Here is a 20549-nt window from a genome sequence, read left to right as displayed (position 1 = left end):
GCGGTGCATGGCCTGTAATCCCAGCTACTCTGGAGGCTGAGGCATGAGAATCGACTGGACCCGGAAGGCAGAGGTTGCAGTAAGCCGAGATAGCACCACTGCACTCTAGCCTGGGTGACAGAGCAAGACTCTGTCAAAAAAAAAAAAAAAAAAAAAAAAGATTTGGTCTAGTAAAATCACCTTGAATTTCAGATATCACCATGGAATAACCATGTATGGAAAACCGGTGTGTGGGTGTAAAGTAAATATATCCACTTTCCTGGGTTTGGCTGTTTGATTTTTGATTTAATGGTTTAGAGTGTGAGTTTAGGGATCAGGTTGCCTGGAAAAGGATGGCTTGATTATTTCATTGCTGTGTTACTTTAGAAATGGACTTAACTACTCTGAGCTTTTGTAAGAATGCGAATAATAATAATATCTATTTCAAAAAATTGTTTGGAGGACTTGATATAATATGTGTAAACTTCAAGTATGAAGCCTGTACATAGTAAGCATTCAGAAAATATTACTGAGGGTAATAACAGTGAAGATTATGATCTTTGAGCTGGTCATACTTCACTCATGTTGAGTGGAGTCATATGATATAAGTGAAAGATATGATTTGCTTTTCTCAATAGGACAACAGCTATGTGTTTGTACGTGGTTTGTGGAAGACCTAATCCTAGAGGGAGGGAAAGCGTTCACAGTCTGGGCCCGTGGAGTGTTGACATTGGTGATAATGGGCCTGCCAAGCAGCCTGGAATATTCCAGTCTAATTCATGGGCTAAAGCATATCTTAAGTCCCTTCCTTTCTCCTTCAAACTTCTTTATTCTAATGTTTTTTTGATAAAGAAGGGAGGGGGTTGATTTATCTCCCAAGTTGTGAATGCTTTGAGAGGATGCAGAGAAAGGACATATGTTATCCCCTTGTCAGAAAACTATTACTATTTGTTGTAGGTCATGACGTTAGAGGGAGTTTTGCCTCCAGAAGATTAGAAAATTGATCTTGCAGCTTCAGTAAACAAGTAAGTAAACATGGCAAGATTGGACTTAAGATAATCTTTCTTTTTTTGTGTGCATTTGGGGTTTTAAGATATAAAGGTAAGAAATTTGAAAACCCAAGTTCCTATTCTAGTTTATCCACCAGCTTGGGTAAGTCTTTTTAGTGCTTTTAACTGTATTTGCTTAAATTTATAAAATGAATTGAGATAGTTGATTTTAAAAATTTTGTTTGTAGAAATTTCTGTTGATTGATATGTTTATTATGTAAACAGTGGTGTATTGGTAAACCAGTTTTCCAGGAAAAAAAAAAGCTCTTATTTGTAGCATTGGCCAATTTCCACAATACTCCCACCACAGCTGACTTCAAGCTGCTGATATGACACATGGAACGTGACTTTGGGAATTGTGCCTGTAATGAGCTGACAGTTGAGCAAGCATGAGCTGACTCCCTTACACTGCTGTAAACATTTAAACATTCACATCTGGTTGGTTGATAAAACGTATATATTTACATTTGACCCAGATTTTAAAAAGCAGCATTCTTGATTTCAATAGCATTATCATCTGTCAAATTGCATAGTGGTTATTGTATATTCTGCCTTTGTTTGATTTTATGCAAATTGATAATTATTTTCAGAGAATACTTCTGAAGATAGTATGATTCTTAGTGTCCCCTATAAGGTTATTTTTTGTATTAATTTTATTGGCCTAAGGGATACATAACATAAATTTCCTATTTTAACCATTTTAAAGTGTATAGTTCAGTGGCATGAACTACATTCACAACTCTGTACCACTAAGGTTTTTAAAATATACTGTTTTTTTTTTTTGGTTTACAAAACAAAATGTATACTCATTACAAACATTTTGAAAATAAACAAAATATAAAGAAGAAAAAAAATCATCTGTAATCCTCAGCCACCAGAGATAATCACAATGAACACTTGATCATCATCAAAATTTATGTTTTGCTCTAAAGGATTATGAAAATCATTTGGTAATTCTGAAAGTATATCCAATATTCACTAAATACAGTCTTTCTTTTCAAGAGGTCTTACCCTTCAAAGTGAGAAACAGACACATGTTCTCTGTTCCCTCCCACAACTGGAGCACCAGGTGCCAGAGTAGCGGAAACAGAATCAAAGACATGTTTGGAGAATTCTATGAAACAGATCTCAGAAAGATTGTTTGGGAATAAACACACCACTGGCCAAGATGTTTTTGAGATTAGTCTAGAAACTAGATGATAGAGGATATAGAGGATGAGGTTTTAGAGCCAATAGGAACTTTAGAATGCATGCACTTAAAATACTTCCTGTTATAGATCTATCACTAGTGGGAATAGGTCACTAGAATAGTTGGTGGCAGAACTAGGGCTGCCTCCTGATTCATGTTCCACTCCTGACCTGATAATGTAGGTCTTCCTTACACCATGCTGCTTTGTAGAATTCCTCCCTGTTGTGACTCTTGAGAGAATGAAAACATACCAGCAATAGCTCATCTGTGTTAAATATTGTCTTTGTACAGGACAAGAGAGGGAAGTGATCCCACAACCTACACTTCCATTTTTGCACTGCTATTGTGTGAAGTAATTACATAGATATTTACTCTGAGGCATTAGCTGTGTTAGGTTCCATCATTAATTATAATATTTCAAAATGTCCACAATTTTCTGAATTTCAGGAATTTCCTCCCCATAGTTTGCAATTAGATCCAGACTCAGTACATACTTTGTTTTAAAAAATGCAGACTCTCTGTTTGTATTCTTACCGTGCTACTTAATAGCTGGAGGATTTGAAAATCTCTATATTTTAGTTTCCTAATCTGTAAAATGGGAATAATAGTACCTACCGAATAGGTTTGTTAAGAAGGTACCTTAGCTAATATTTGTAAATATTTTAAATATTGCCTGGAACATAATAAGGATTTAGCAAATTTTATATTTATTTTGACCAATATTTATAATAAAATCATAAGGTCTTATTCAAAGTAACTATCGTTTTGGAGTTTTTTAAAAAGACTTATTAAGATATAATTTACATAATACAAAGTTCACTTGTTCAAAGTGTATAATTCAGTGGCTTTAGTACATTTACAGAATTGTGAAACCATCACCGTCATCTAATTTTAGAATGTTTTCATCACTCAAAAGAAACCTTGTACCCAAGAGCAGTCCCTCCCCATCCTCCCTATTTTCCTCTTCCACTCTGCCCTAGGCAACCACTAACCTACTAATTTACTTTCTCTCTTTAGAGATGAGACATTTCATATCTCATCTATACATATAGAAGAAGTACCTATTATGGACATTTCATATATAGATGGAATCATACTATCTGTGATCTTTTGTGACTGTCTTCTTTCACCCACGATGTTTTCAAAGTTCATCTCATTTTGTGACCAAAAAGATTCTATTGTATGCATATACCAATTGTATGTATCCATTATTTAGTTGATGGAGATTTGGATTGTTTCTACTTTTTGGCTATTAAAAATAATGCTATTATGGATATTTGTGTACACGTTTTTATGCAAACACATGTTTTCAATTCCCTTGATTATATATCTAGGAGTGAAATTGCTATATTTAACTTTTTGAGGAACTGACAAACTGTTTTCCAAAATGGTTGTAACATTTTACATTTCTGACCAGCAGTGGATGAGAGTTCCAGTTTCTCCACATGCTTGCCAACACTGCTTTTTGTTTTTGTTTTTGATATGGCCATTCTAGTGGGTGTGAAGTGGTATTGCATTGTGGTCTTGATTTGCATTTCTTTGCATGTCCTTATTGGCCATTTGTATATTCTTGTTGGAGAAAAATCCATTCAAATCCTTTGCCCTATTTTAAAATTGGGTTGTCTTTTTATTATTGACTTGTATGCTTTATATATTGCGGCTACAAGTTCCTTAAAAAATGTGACTTGCAAGTATTTTCTATCATTTCATAGGATGTCTCTGTACTTTCTTCATGGTGTCCTTTGAAGTACCAAAGAAAGTTTTCCATTTTGGTAGAGTCCAATTTATCAATCTTCTCTTTTATCACTTGCGATTTTGGTGTTGGGCCTAAGAAATAATTGCCCAACCCAATGATTATTTACTCATATGTTTATTAAGATTTTTATAGTTTTAGCTCTTATATAAGGTCTATGATCTACTTTGAGTTAAAATTTGTGTATGTTATAAAGTAGGGGTCCAACTTCATTCTTTAGAATATTGTCCTGGCACTATTGTTGAAAAGGGTATTATTTTCCCATGGGATTATCTTGCCCATTTTGTCGAAAATTAATTAACCATAAATGTTAGTGTTTACATGCACATGTATTCTTATTGTGGCACTATTCACAATAGCAAAGACTTGGAACCAACCCAAATGTCCATCAATGACAGACTGGATTAAGAAAATGTGGCACATATACACCATGGAATACTATGCAGCCATAAAAAAGGATGAGTTCATGTCCTTTGTAGGGACATGGATGCAGCTGGAAGCCATCATTCTCAGCAAACTATCGCAAGAACAGAAAACCAAACATGGATGCTCTCACTCATAGGTGGAAATTGCACAATGAGAACACTTGGACTCAGGAAGGGGAACATCACACACCAGGGCCTGTCGTGGGGTGGGGGCAGGGGGGAGGGATAGCATTAGGAGATATACCTAACGTAAATGACGAGTTAATGGATGCAGCACACCAACACGGCACATGTATACATATGTAACAAACCTGCACGTTGTGCACATGTATCCTAGAACTTAAAGTATAATAAAAAAGAAAAAAAAATTAAAAAAAATGTTAGTGTTTATTTCTTGGTAACTATTTTAAACAATATACATAGAAACGTATTCAGAATTAATGAATTTGATTATCTCTGTTCCTTTTGAAGATCTTGTGTTTTTATCCTTTTTTATGTAGGTCTGCATAAGTCCAAGGCCAAGACTTTTGGTACTTTTCCTTAATTCTTTCTGATAATCCTGAAATCATCATTTTCTAGGTAGTTGTTTACTTCACCTGTTTGTAATAATGGCAATAACAAAGAACACTGATAATGATGATTGTCAACAAAATCTTAAGGCATTTAGAAAGCATGAACTTAAAGACAGGTAAAGTGAAAGGCTCATATACTATTATATAATAGATTGTATCTATGTTGCTGTTGATTATATATATTTCTTCAATTTAGCATTCATCCTGCTATTTTTTGAAACAGTGAAGTGTAGCAAGACCAGGCCAAATTCAGAAGAGGTGACTGAAATGGTGCTGCCCGATCAAAAAATAGCTGAGCTCACAAAATCTTTTAACATGTAAGTCAGGTGATAAACATGCAGTTTATAGCTGAAGAAATGCATGTGGCTAATAACAAATGAAAAAATATCCTCTACTAGTACTAAAAAACAAAGGAGGAGACCCAATTGGGTAACAAACTGGCAAGGAGTTTTTGAAATGTCACCACATTTGGGGTGATGGTGATAGGCTTAACATGCTTGTGTGCAATGCTGGGAATGCTTCTGGGAGGTAGGTATTACACTCATTTTGCAGAGGAAGAACTGAGGCTCAGAGTGCCTATTGAACTGATCTTGTATCCCACAGTTTGTGACACTCAAACACAGATATAGAAGCTTACCAACTCCTCCACAGCTACAGTGAGCAATTAACCCAGACAGGAAAGACGTCATTTTGAGATTTTTGGTTAATTAGAGTTAGAATGGGACCTCTGCCCAAAGCACCTGTGAAAACGCTATAGAGTGAGGTAGGGTTTGGTGACTGGGCTGGGCCATCATGGGAACTGCAGAGCCCTGGGCAGTTTATATGAGATACCACATTTCCGTGTTTCTTGTTAGATTTTCAGAAATGGAAGATAAGGAGCAGAGGGAATTTATTCATTGTGTAATTTTTATATGCCTGGCATTTTACATATAGAAACTTATTCAATCCTCTTAGTAACGCTAGGAAACAGATTTTTTTGTTTGTTGTTTACCATTTTGGAAATAAGAAAACTGAAACTCAAGAGAAACTGTTTCTTTTCCTAGTCGACACATTCAGTTAAATGGCAGCAGAGCTGGGATTCAAATGCAGGTTTGTAGAATCCAAAGCCCAGTCTGAAAGGAAACTAGAGATCTTAATCTTCTCACCCATTTATATTTTATGTTGGGTTTTCACTTCCCACCATGACTCATCGACAGTGTTTGTCTTCACAGTGTTTGTGTGTACCCTTCACATGTCCTTCTGAAGACATTCTATTTATTGCCCCAGCTCTGGGCTAAGCCTAACGACCCTCCAATACAATTATTTATTCTTTGGAGATAGGATTATTTGAGGGATTTTATAGCAATTATAGTCAGAATAATAGAGGAATTTTAAAACAAATTAAATATCTCTACATGTACTTGTTACTCTGCTAGCAGTTGTACAAAATTTAAAGTAAAAAACAAAGCAAAACCCCGAAAATCAAAAATCTAACCCACAGCGCCTGCTTACAAGGAACTCATAAAACCTAACCCAAACCCAAACCTACCTTTCTAAATTAAAATGAACCTAAAACCAAAATGTAGACAGTTGACATGGCAAGTGTGACTTAATGCAAATATCGTACAATCCTAGTTTTCCTGAGCTGAAATGGCAAATACTGAGTTCTCCCGAACACACTGAGTCTTAGATTGCAACTGTATCTTTCAAGCCACTCCTAGCATTGCTCATTGCGGTCTCCGCTTGAATTCCCCTTTTCAGCTGGAGTGACATAACAAATCTCAAACTTCCAGTTTTATGCAATACAGCTATAAGCAAAATGTACTGGTATCAGAGGTTTCTGAGGACATTGCAGTATGTGGAATCATTCTTGCTTTTGTTCAAGATCCTGATGATAAACAAGGAACATTCCCCCAGTGGGCAATCAAAGACATTCTCCATGTGGAGACACTCTGTCCTTAAGATACCAAAAAGGCCTTTTACACTGCAGAAGCCACACTCTACTCCCAAATGGTTTTTCCAGGTCTGAGACCTGTCACTTACAGTTCCAGGTCTGGACCCACTGGCTTCACTTCTCTCCCATGGAACACACTCTTCCAGGGCATGAGCTGTGCTTGGAAAGTTTGCTGAATGTTCCTTTTTGCTTGTAGGACTTGCTGTCTCCTTGTCATCTTCTAGAGGCCAGGTGATCTTCAAGAAACTCTGGGGAGTATCAGGAAAGAACTTTGTATTTACACCAGATCTGTCCAACCACAGCTCTTTGAGCCAGTCGGCCTGCTCTTTGCTTGCAAGTGCTATCTTGGAAGGTTTCTCTTTCGGAGTCTGCTCAGAGGGATGGGACCAACCACACTTGAAACCCACATGTGTGAGACAACAAATGACCACGGAAACATTCAATGTGACTTTTAAGATAATGTTAGGTCTTTGCCTTAAGAGCTTCATCTTATCTCGATGTTGACTTGGAGTCACATCACTGACCCTTTACTCATGATGACGTATGTCTTTCCCCAATCCTGATGCCTTTCTTCACTTTAGAAGACAATGATTGTGTGTTACCTCAAAGGCTCCACCACAATTCACACTAAATGGTCCTCAGTTGTCCTACAAGTTCATGACTATTCATTACATAAATTAAACAAACCTAACGCAACTTTGATATTCACTATTGAATGACATGATCAATGTCTTATCACCTGTGTCTCATATGTGCATTCTGTAATCAGAATATGTATTTCTCTTTAGAGTATGTTTTGTGTTATATTCATCATGATTGTTTTCTCACTGTGGGGACTCAATGAATATTTACTGATGATAAATCTGTTGTGCTGGAAAGCAAATTCACAGAGAAGCTGAACTTTCTCAAACTTGCTTCTTTTTGGCTGTTCTACCATGTCACTAATGCAGACAGCAAAGTTGCTCATTAATTAGAAGAATAATGAAATGGCATTCAGGTTTTTCTTTTATTTACTCTGTTTCAAACAAAAATCTGATTGGCTGAACTCAAATAATTAAATAGTTTTAGGTACTTAATTCACTTTAATCTAAGACCATTGCAAAACAAAGTGTACATTTGGAGATGATTTACTTGCATAGGAAATACTAAGGTAAAGATTTACAAATGAGAAAGAAGAGTACAATTTGCTTGAGTTCAAAACTAGGTAATAGAACAAGAGATATCCATGCAAGAGATTATTTAGAATGCAAACAACTTATATTCTCTATCCTTTCCTTTCCTTCCTTTTTTTTTTTTTTTTTTTGAGACCGAGTCCTGTTCTGTCACCTAGCTGGAGTGTAGTGGCACAATCTTGGCTCACTTTAACCTCTGCCTCAGCCTCCTGAGTAGTTGAAATTACAGCATGGACCACCACACCTGGCAAAGTTTTGTATTTTTAGTAGAGATGGGGTTTTGCCATGTTGGCTAGGCTGGTCTCGAACTCCTGAACTCAAGCAATTGGCCCACCTCAGCCTCCCAAAGTGCTGGGATTACAGGTGTGAACCACTGCACCCAGCCCTTTTCCTATCCTTTCAATTAAAATTTGCCCTCAAGTTGTGGTAGATTGAATGCATTGATAATCCCAGCTACATCAATGGCCTCTATATATCCATAGCCTTTGCCTTATAGCTTTGTAATTTCTGCCCACTCTTACTTGGGCTGGTCTTGTTACTTGCTTTGGCTAATAAAATGTGGCAGAAGTGATACTGTGACAGTTTTGAGTCTAGACCTCAAGAAGCCTTGTGGGTTTCTACTCCTTCCCTGTGGTCACTATGACTACACGACTGAATTAGAGGCATCTCCACATGAGACCACAGAGCTGAGTCATTCCGTCTGTCATAGACCACCCAGCTCCCCAGTGACCTGCCAAGTCCCCACAGACACAGGAGTGAGCCCAGCCAAAATCTAACTGATCTAGATCAGCAGAACTACCTGACCACCTATAGATTCATAAAAAACAATAAAAAATTGTTTCAAACTGAGGTTTTGAGGTGGATTTCTACATAGCAATAGCTAACTGCTTCAGATCGTATATTCATATAACTAATACAGTAAGGTGATAATAGCTCCAGGGGCAATTACATTTTAACTGTTGCCAACCACTTGAGCTAAATGAGGGTAATTTTGAGAGGGTCTTCAGGTTCAGTAGGTCAGCAGGAGGAACTTAGGCAATACAATGGATCTTCCTGGAATCAAAGCCTGATATGATTTAGAGGTCTGCTATCATGAGAAATAGGAAAGGTAGCGTTAGGGTAGGGTAGATTACATCTATTAAAGATCTGAAAATTGTATTTGTTAGTCCTACAAACTGTTGCCACTACAATCCCACTTCACCTCCCACTTCCCCTTCCATACTTCCACTTCCCTCCGTGGTCACCAGGCAAAGTTTAGGGTAGTGCTCACCACCCAACTCTTCTCAGGTATATGGGAAGCCCTTCTTCTCACCCTTCTAATAACTGCACTCCACGTTTTTTCATTGAAGGGGTAATACACCTTTAATGTGAGACAAACCTGGCTTCCAATCTTGCCTTTTGCCTAACATGTTAAGGGCCCTTGGACATGCTAAGGGTTTACTGCCTGTGTAGTCCAGTTTTCTCCTCTGTGAAATGGTGATGAGAAAAGGCACTTGACAAAGCTCTGTTTTTTCTCTTTCCTGCTTAACTCTACAAGGATACTTTCTGCTGATTTAGAAACTACATTATAGGTCAAAGGTTTAGCAAATATTAACTTCCATTTTACTGCCTTTCTTAATAACAGCCAGACAAATGAAAGTTCAGAGATTTTACATCAGGTGAATGGATCCAATGTCACACATATTATTGGAGATGAGGCAATAAATACAGTAACAGTTTGATTACTCAGTTTGTGCTTTTTTTCTTTTAAAAAAGGAAAAACTCTACCTCTTACTCCATATTATGAATACGTAACAAAGTCATTCTTACGTAGGCAACTCTTCATAAACCACAGGGGTTCTATTTCAGAAAAACAGAGGCACTTGACTGCCTTCTCTAGGCATCTTATCTACCCGAAAGCCCCCTATAGACACCTCATAAACTCAGCTTTTAGGAGAAGAGCTGAAGTAGGCTACTCAGAGGGAAAGACTGTTGGGAAAGTTGGGGTAATGTTAGTAATAATAAGTGACATCATAGTGATGGAATATTCTAGAAAAAAAAGAGCTCCAAGGTTGGTGTCAGAATACTTTACTAGTGGTGGAACTTTACTCAAGTTACCTTATCTCCCTTGGCCTCAGTTTTCCCATATGTAAAATGGGGGCTTGGGGTAAATCCATGCTTTCCTAAATTGTGGTCTGTGGACAATTTCTCTAGCCTGTGTGGAAGTTGGCAAATACGGCACACAATTTTTGTCCCTTAGAGGTCTATATGAAGGTCTGCATTTAATAAATCTATTCGACTTTATTAACTCGGGCTCAATCAAATAGAAATGGAAAACTGTTAATATCCTATAGGAAGAATCTCCTTTTGGAAATGCAGAGGCCAATGATTCTTAAGACTTTCTCTGGCTGTAAAGACATCTGAGCCAATAGAGAGATTTTAGTTCTACTGCAATTTACTGCAGAGCCCACTTTCACCAAGGAAGGAAATAGGGAAAAAAAGGTCATATTTTATTGATTTCCTACTCTGTCAGGCAATGTCTTAGATATTTTACACATTCCTTATTTATTCATTGCAATAACTGTATGCAGTATTATTATTCTCACCTTACCAATATTGATTTTAACCACATTACTTAAACAAAAATAACCACTGACCCAGCTACTTGGGAGGCTGAGGTGGGAGGATCGCTTGAGCCCAGGAGTTCAAGGCTGCAGTGAGCTATGATTACACCATTGTACTCTAGGCTGGGCAACAGGGTGAGCCCTTTCTCAAAGAAAGAAAGAAATAAGGAAAATCACTGAAGGCTTATTGAGAGAGTAACAATACAACATCAGTGTAGAGTCAGTGGAATCAGTCCTAGATACTCTTCGCTATTGACACATTCTCTCAGTGATATTATTCATCCTACAACTTTAAATGCTATTTATATGCTGATGATACACAAGTCTTCTAATTCCCCTCTTACTTCTCCCTATTAAACAAACATCTCAAACTTACTGTGACCAAAATAGAATTTTTATTCACAGCTCTCCACCAGAATTTTTCTTGTACCATTTTACCATTCTGATATGGTTTCCCTGTGTCTCCACTCAAATCTCACATTGAATTGTAATAATCCCCACATGTAAAGGGTAGGGCCAGGTGGAGATAAGTGAATCTTGGGGGCGATTTCACTCATGCTGTTCTCGTGGTAGTGAAAAAGTCTCGCGAGATCCGATGGCTTTATAAATGGGAGTTCCCGTGCACACGCTGTCTTGCCTGCCACTATGTAAGACTTCGTTTTGTTCCTTGTTCGCCTTCCACCGTGATTGTGAGGCATCCCCAGTCATGTGGAACTGTGAGTCAATTAAAACTCTTTCCTTTATAAATACTCAGCCTCGGGTATGTCTTTAACAACAGTGTAAGGACAGACCAGTAAAAGTCTTCCTCATCCACCTGGTTGATCAAACAGAAATTTAGGTGTTGTTAATTTCTCTCGTGCCCTTGTTCCCCACATGCAGTTCATCAACAAATCTTATCAGCTTTGCCTTCAGAACATACCCAGAATTTCACTGCTCCTCTCCATTGGTGTTCTTATTACTAGTCCAATCTGCCGTCTGTTATCTAGACTATTGCAGCAGTATTCCAATTGCTCTCTTTCCACTTGTGTCACCTCTATAATTAGGATCCAGGATGATTTTAAAATTTAAAAATAAGAAAAAGAAAAACCATGTTACTCTTCCCTTTAAAACCTCCTAATTTTCTATTTCACTAAATTGCAACCTCTGGCCCTGCTCAGGTCTTTGCCCACATCTCCACCCTCATTTAGCTCATGCTTCCTTGCGTTGACTTTCTTCCTAATCTGCAATATACCACGCTTGTTTCTGCCCCTGGATGTTTGCACCTGCTCTGCCCACTGACTGTATAGCTTGCTTTCTGGCTCTTCTTGTCATCATTCAATTTCAACTCAAATGTCACCTTCTCAGGGAGCCTCCCGTGACTACCATGTCAAAAATAATCCCAACTTGTGCAGAAACTATTACACCTCTCTGCTTTATTATGTAAAAGAGTTGTCACTATCATTATCTTGCTATTTTTTTCTCTGTACATTTCTCACAGTAGAATGCAAATTCATGAGAGCTATATATTTTTTTGCTTTGTTCAACCCTGTATCCCTACACCAATGGGTATCACAGTGCCTGGTACATGTAGTTGCTCAATAGATATTTGTAGGATTGCTATGGTTTGAATGTGTTCCTTCCAAAATTCAAAGAGTGCCAGTGTGATAACAGGTGAAGCCTTTAAGAGGTGATTAGGCCATGAGGGCTTCTTCCTTGTTAGTGGGATTAAGGTCCTTATAAAAGAGGCTTCATGAACCATAGTTAGCTTGCCCCTCTTCTTCCTTCCTTGTGAGGATGTGGCCAAAAAACCCACATCAGAAGCCGGAACCCTGATCTTTCTCAGCCTCCAGAGTGGTAAGAAAATAAATTTTTTGTTTTTTTGCATGAATTACCCAGCCTCAGGTAATTCGTTATAATAGCACAAAGAGACTAAGACAAGGATTAATAAAATGTTATATGTCTTGCTTGGCTTTCTAGCCATTTCTATTCAATACACATCTAAAAATGAACATTCATGAGGATAAACACAATGCCTTGGAGCAGATTCCAAACACATAAACTCTTCAGAAAAACTGAAATGAGATTATCATCTGCACAGGATTTTTTAATGTGCAAAAATCCTGAGGATAAAGAAAGGATAAAACAGTTAAACTGTCAAATGCTTTCCCATTGAGGCAGTGGTAGCTTAAGAGTAATCTGATATTATTTAATAATATGATTTATTATTTAACTGATATAATGTACCAAATAGTTCTGGTACATTCTTAAAGTCCCTGTTTCTGGGAAAGGACAGGGATCAAAACCACAAATGGTTAAATACGGCTTTTAGGAACTGGTCAGACCATTCTTTCTTATCCAATCACTCATTGCCAATGAGGCCACCTCTTACGGTGGATTTTCCTCTTCTAAATATCTGCACTGAGAAAGTAAAAGGCTAAGGGAAGAGTACTGACACAACCTCCTCTCAAGATCCTTCAGAACGAGCCTGTCTGTTATAACCAAAATCCAAGGAGAAGCTGCTAAACTGATACCGAACAAAATATCTATTTTGGTGTGATGTAACCCTTTTCTAGAAGGTGGGGAGAGGTGGAAGAGAAAGTGGGTAAGAAGGAAAATGAACACACTGTATACTTAAAGGAAAATAGATATTGTACCACCAAGTTCCATCTTTGAATTCTTGGCACCATCTAGTGGATAATGAATCCTAATTTAGAGACCCGTCATTTTATTAAATGGTCGTTCTCAAACTTTCTTAGTATGCCTCACAATCGCACAGAACTTGTACAAATACCCCACACCTATACATTCTGATTTTATAGGTTTGGTGTGAGACTTGGGCATCAGAGTGTTTTTCTTTCTTTCTTTTTTTTTTTTTTTTTTAACAAGCTTCCCAGGTCATTCTGCTTTAACTGATTGTGAAACTCAACTGTCTCTTTGGAAGTTAGCCTTTTGTTTGTAGGCTAACTTTGTAGGAAGTTAGCCTCTTTTTTTCCCCTGTAAAAATATTTATACAGTATATTTTACATGTAAAATCAGAACTGTGAGCAACACTATTTTGAAGTTTCTCTAAGAATTAAGTGACATATTCAAATAAAAATAGGTGAATGTGAACTGGGGGTGTAGTGGGATAGCCCCAAACTCATGCTGCAAATCGGTGCTCAAATCAACCTATATCCAACTAAATATGACAAACGTCATTTGTAATCTGCCTAATTTCAGGCATCATTTTCCAATTGTTCATTATCTGCTATCCACTGATTTTAACAACTTAAGCTTTTTAACTTCTCATTTTGAAATATTGTAAGAGTTACTTCATCATTTCATCCAGATCCAACTATAGTACAATTATCAAAATTAGAAAACTGGCACAATGCTACTACTTCATACGTAGACCTTATTCAAAATTTTCAACTGTCTTTCTAGGCTGCAATCCAACCCAGGGGCCATGTTGTATTTTATAAGCATGTTTCCTTGGTCTCTCCAATCAAACGGTTCCTTGGTCTTTTTTTTTTTCCTGTCAATTTGAGGAGTATTGGACAGTTTTTTTAGAATGTTCCTCAGTTTGGGTTTTCTGATGTTTCTTCCTGATTAAATTCAGTTTTTGTATCTTTGGTAAGATTGCCACAAGGATAGTCTTTGCGTTCTTCTCAGTGCAGCAGATCAAGAAGCACGTGATGTCAGTTTCTTATTGATTTAAATTTTGATCACTTGGGGTTATAGAGGCTCCTTGGGTTGTTCTCTTACAAAATAATCCTATATCAGGTGGTTCTAAGGAGATGTTTCTGATTGTCTTGTGGTAAGTTTTTCCTGGGAAGACACAGTCCACAGATAAATTTGAGATAACATTGTCTGAAAAGATGATTTTTGGAGATCCAGGGTTTGCATAAACAGCTTAGGAGCTCCAGGATATATCCGTGCACTTTCTAGGAGACCTTTTACATCAGACTTTCTGTGGCTTCCTAAGGAAATGAATCTTGATGTATGACCTCAGACAGGGGGCAGCAGGTACAGCTGGCACATGGATTCACAAATGCTTGACTGGCCCTCTGATTTCAGCTGTGACTATACTGGACAATTCTCTGCAGGCTTCCACTTATTTCTAGCTGACATTGTCTCACTTCAAGTGCTTCATCTAATACCTCAGGTATTAGATTAATTTATTAATCTAAAGAAAATATAAAGAAATTAGATTTTTGGTGCTGTAAGGAACTTTCTAGGCCATGGCGCATGCCCAAAGGTGGAGGGAACAACCCTTGATCTGTGGGGTATGGGGGCCAATGGTTAAATACTCCTCTACCTCTAAGTCAGGCAGAGCCTCATTATGAAGGTCGTGAATACTGGGCCCAGGATTTTATCCCATGGACAGAAGTGTGCTTGAGCGGAAGAGTGACGGCAGGGAGAATGTTAATTAGGATCTAGCCACTTGAATAACGTGGAAGTTAGATTGATGTGGGAAGTAAATAGGGGCAGGAACAGATAACCAGGAGTTAACTACAGTTGTCTTGACTGGAAATAAATTGGGACCAAACTAGGCAGAGCAGTTCTGTAGAAATTTGAAGGTGGAGACCTGATAGTAAAACCCCAACTATACTAGTACATTTCCCTTACTGAGTTGGTGTGTTTGGTAGCCAATGAAATGGGCTCTGTCTCAGTTATCTCTTGCTATATAACAAACCTCTCCCAAATGTAGTGGCTTAAATCGACAATTTGTTCACAAAATTGGGCAGGGCTCAGACAATAATGTCGCTGCTCTTTCTGGGGGTATAATCAAATAATAACTGTTATCAGGAGGTTGTGCTATGGTCTGAATGTGTCCCCGAAAATTCATGTGTTAGAAACTTAACCCCCAGTGCAACAGTGCTGGGAGGTGGGGCTTTTGGGATGTGTTTGTCAGAGCACTGATGAATTAACGCAGTTATAGGAAGAGCTTGTGGGAGTAGATTGGCTCTTTGTCCTTCTGCTAAGGGAGGACACAACATTTCTCCTCTCTGGGGATGCATTATCCAAAGCACCATCTTGGAAGCAGTGAGCAGCCCTCATCAGTTGCTGGCCCCTTGATCTTGGTCTTCCCAGCCTCCAGAACGGAGACACTTCTGTTCTTCATACTCAGTCTGGGTATTCTGTGATAGCAGCACAAATGGACTAAGACAGGTTGGTTGGGGCCTTCAGAGTGTGTTCTGCCTGGTCTCTCCCTGCGGTGGCCTTGCTCACTTTTCTCACACGGAGGCCTCAGGTCCAGAAGGCAAGAGCAAAGTTGCAAGCTTCTTGAAGCCCAAGCTCAAAAGTCACACAACATCACTTCTGACTTATTCTGTCAGTCCAAGCAGTCGTGAGTCATCCAACTTAGATTCACATGGTGGGAAACACTCTATCTCTTGATGGGAGGAGCTAATACAATTTATGACCACTTTAAATTTATTTCAGTGTATCTTGGTAGCTGACGAAATGAACTTTTGGTGTCCTCTTATCTGGGTTTGGATTCATAGCTAGAATTCAAATAACCATGTGCTGACAAACCACTCCTTCCTCTTACTAATACCCTGGTAAATATTCTAACACCCCTACTCTTGTTCCTGTTAAATATTTGAAGCCAGGACACTTGAACTCTATCATAGACTTAATCTCATGTAAGTAGAAGAATGTAGGAAAAAGCTTAGATTCTTGGAATATTTTCCAGAGCCACTGAAACTAATAACTTTTAAAAAATTACTGAATGTACTTCAAATGAGTTTTACGAAACTAAAGTTTTTTTGTAAATTTGGGCTTTTTTTTCTTCAAGGAAGAAAAAAGAGAATAAAGGGTAATATTTTCAGAATATGGCTTCAATGTTTATGGGACCATTGTGATAATTGCTTTAATTAACATCTTCATAACAGGATAAAAACTTGTCTTAAGTGCTAGTATTATGAAATATTGGTAAAAATGTTAGTGCCTTAAATATCAGTTAGCTAGTAACAATAGTAACTTAGAAAGTTTCATAAAGTGGCAGCACTGAAGTATCAAACTTACAATATTATCCTTAAGATATTCCCTGCATATTTGGGATGGTACCCTCAATCTGGAGGGCTTTTGATAATATTAATAGAAGAAATCATGTGTTTTTTTTTTTTTTTTTTTTTAATGAGATGGAGTCTCGCTTTGTTACCCAGGCTGGAGTGCAGTGGCATGATCTTGGTTCACTGCAAGCTCCGCCTCCCAGATTCACGCCATTCTCCTGCCTCAGCCTCCCGAGTAGCTGGGACTACAGGCGCCCGCCACCGCGCCCGGCTAATTTTTTGTATTTTTAGTAGAGATGGGGTTTCACCGTGTTAGCCAGGATGGTGTGGATCATCTCTTGACCTCATGATCTGCCCGCCTCGGCCTTCCAAAGTGCTGGGATTACAGGCATGAGCTTCCGTGCCTGGCCAGTTCTGGGTATTTCTAAGATGGCCTTTCTGATTTATCTGAGAGTTCTCTTTAGTTTTATTTTTGATAAATAATAATTGTACATATTTATGGGGGACAATGTGATGTTTTGATATGCTTATTCATTGTAGAATGATCAAATCAGGCGAATTAACATATCCATAGAGCTTTTTACCATTCGACTCTCCTGAAACAGCTGCTGCTTAACAATTAACTTCTGGCTGTTTGGAGAGGTGGTCTTATTTACTTTCTGCTCCTTTGATTAAAGCTTTTATATTCTAACACTGGGATCCATGTATCTCAAAGCATTTTCCTCAGAACACTTGTTTGCTTAGATGCTCTTGCAACAAAAATTCTATATAGCCATGACAATGCACAAATCATTGACACATGCAAAAACAAAGACGGATCTCACACATATAATGTACAGAAAAGAAATCAGACATCAAAGTATACACTGAATGAGTCCATTTATGTAAAGCTCAAAACAGGCAAAACTAATATCTAGTTAAAGCAGGATAGAGGTTGTTTTGGGTGGGGGTTATGTTGGGGAGCGAGCACAAATGGGGCTTTTGTGTGCTGACTATGGTCTGAGCACTGGTTGCTTTGGTAGGCCTGCTTTGTGAAAGTTTATTGAGCTGTACGCTGATTTGAGCACTTCTCTACTTTGTTACAGCTCGTTAAGGAGTAGGACAATACAGTCAATGGTTCTTCTCATTGACTTTCAAGTGAAATATGAGACTGGTTATCTCTAGTGGTTTGTTAAGGAAAGAATTGTTAGGCTGGCAACTTTTTTTTTCTTCCCACATCCACTGTATTGCAGCATTGATTTGGATTTTATTGGGTTTCAGTCTCCGTATAAACCAATAAGGGGTCAAACATCCAACAGATCAGTGGCAATCAGCAACAGAACAAAAACAACAAACAGCAAAGCAAAATACCATCAACATTTCAGTGCTATAGGACTGCATTTGATTGAGGAAAGAATCATCATGCTCCACTAAGCCAGAAAAAGCTGCCAGTAATAAGGCGTTGTTTCCAAGAAAACTTAAGAGGAAAGTGAAAGCTAAACATTGATATCACTGAAGCCAATGTTATCTAGACATGTTCTTTATTTTCCCCCGGAAATACCATCTAGGATTATGTCACGAGGTATCACTTGGAGAAAAGTTTTCAGCAGAAAAATTGCATATTTCTTAGAAGGGAGTGGGAAAGGCCGGGCGTGGTGGCTCATGCCTGTAATCCCAGCACTTTGGGAGGCTGAGGTGGGCAGATCACGAGGTCAGGAGATTGAGACCATCCTGGCTAACACGGTGAAACCCTGTCTCTACTGAAAATACAAAAAATTAGCCGGGCGTGGTAGTGGGCGCCTGTAGTCCCAGCTACTCGGGAGGCCGAGGCAGGAGAATGGCGTGACCCTGGGAGGCGGAGCTTGCAGTGAGCCGAGATAGCACCACTGCACTCCAGCCTGGGCGACAGAGCGAGACTCTGTCTCAAAAAAAAAAAAAAAAAAAAAAAAAAGGAGTGGGAAAATGGAAGTCATATAGACTGGTAAAAAAATTAATATTTCATATTTGCCAAAATTCACATTTAAATGTTATATGTTTGTGGCCTTGAAACAGCCAGTGGATTTGTCTCTGCCCAGGATGCTGCCTTGGATAGACTTATTATCTTCCATGCAGCGCTGACTGCTCTCACAGTTGGTGTCTCTGCAGGAGGTTTGTAGACTGTAATAGAAGGTAGGACATGATACCTGAAATCATCATTCTCTTCTATTGGTAGAAAGGGTTGAAATAGTGTCACTGATGCTATCCTTAGGCTACTCCCTGCATATTTGGGATGTTACCCTCAATCTGGAAGTTAGAGGAGGAAAGATTAGCATTTTCAATTTCTGCTGACTTATCAGACACACAATTGTGATGGGTGAAAATGGAGTTCATCTTTGGGACACAAAATTTAAGCTGACGTAAATACCTTATCTCATTTTGCTGTTAATCTGGTCCATGGGCTGAGAGATTGAATTCTCTTCAGCGTTTATTGAGTGCCATTCACCATGCAAAACACTAGGGATGAAAAGGTGTGGGTCTCCCAGAATTGTGGGAGGGACAAATAATGCACACAAAGTTATAATCAATGGTAAATGTCATTGCATAAAAATACAGAAATGGCGTTACACACAGAGAAAGCAACCCTACTGGTGGCGGGGAAGCCTACAGAGAAGAAAATCTTAAAAGCTGAGTGAGAATTTCAGACAATGTGGGGAAAGGACATTACAGGAAGTATGACAAGCAAGAGGGGAGGCATGAAGTGTGGATTTCCATGGAGGGGCCAGAGAGTGGTGAGGACTCTGGGATGTTAGGATGTAGAGAAGATGGGGAGGCTGGGTCAGGAGCGGTGGTGGCTCATGCCTTTAATCCTAGCAATTTGGGAGGCTGAGGCAGGCAAATGGCTTAAGGCCAGGAGTTCAAGACCAGTCTGGGCAACATGGCGAAACCCCATCTCTACTAAAAATAAAAAAATTAGTTGGGCATGGTGGCATGTACTTGTAGTCCCAGCTACTTGGGAGGCTGAGGTGGGAAGATCGCTTGAGCCTGGGAAGTTGAGGCCGCAGTGAGCTGAGACTGTGGCGCTGCACTTTCAACCTGAGTGACAGAGTGAGACCTTATTGTAATCCAAGCTAGAGTTAGATTTTGGAGGATGTTGAATGCCCTGGAAAGGAATTTGGATCTTAACCTAAAGAGCAGTGGAAGAATTGTGAAAAGGGAGAAGTGGGATCCTCCCTGTGTTTTAGAAAGGTAAGATCAGCAACCATTTGGATAATGACTTATAGAGGGAAAAGCAAACAAGGAGATCGGTTAGGGAATGACTGGAACAATCAAGAACACCCCGAATGAGGCTAAAGATGGACAACTTGGAAGGAAGAATCTATCTTGGATTTAAATGCAGGCATATAATGGGTTAGTATAAAAGCATGAAAACAATGTTGACCCATTTTAATGATGCAGAAAGATTTCCAGAATATGTTGTTGAATACGTTTACAAAAACATGAGCAATAATATTCTAAATCTGTATCTACACAGAAAAAACTGAGAATATATGTAGTATACTAAAATGTTAATAGTAATATTTATTTGCTAATAGACTTTTGGGTAATTTTTGGAGAAAAACAACTCACATGTCCTGTTAAGAATATAGGGCTGGGTGCGGTGGCTCACGCCTGTAATCCCAGCACTCTGGGAATCTGAGGCAGGCAGATCACTTGAGGCCAAGAGTTTGAGACCACCCTGGCCAATGTGGCAAAACCCCATCTCTACTAAAAATGCAAAGATTAGCCAGGTGTGGTGGCACATAACTGTAGTCCCAGCTACTCGTGAGGCTGAGGCCTGAGAATTGCTCGAGCCTGGGAGGCGGAGGTTGCAGTGAGCTGAGATCATGCCACTGCACTCCAGCCTGGGCAACAGAGTAGACTGTCTCAAAGTAGTACGTAAG

This window comes from Macaca mulatta, chromosome 6, assembly GCF_049350105.2.
Source record: "Macaca mulatta isolate MMU2019108-1 chromosome 6, T2T-MMU8v2.0, whole genome shotgun sequence".
NCBI classification, from domain to species: domain Eukaryota; kingdom Metazoa; phylum Chordata; class Mammalia; order Primates; family Cercopithecidae; genus Macaca; species Macaca mulatta.
This window is presented reverse-complemented; position numbering follows the sequence as displayed.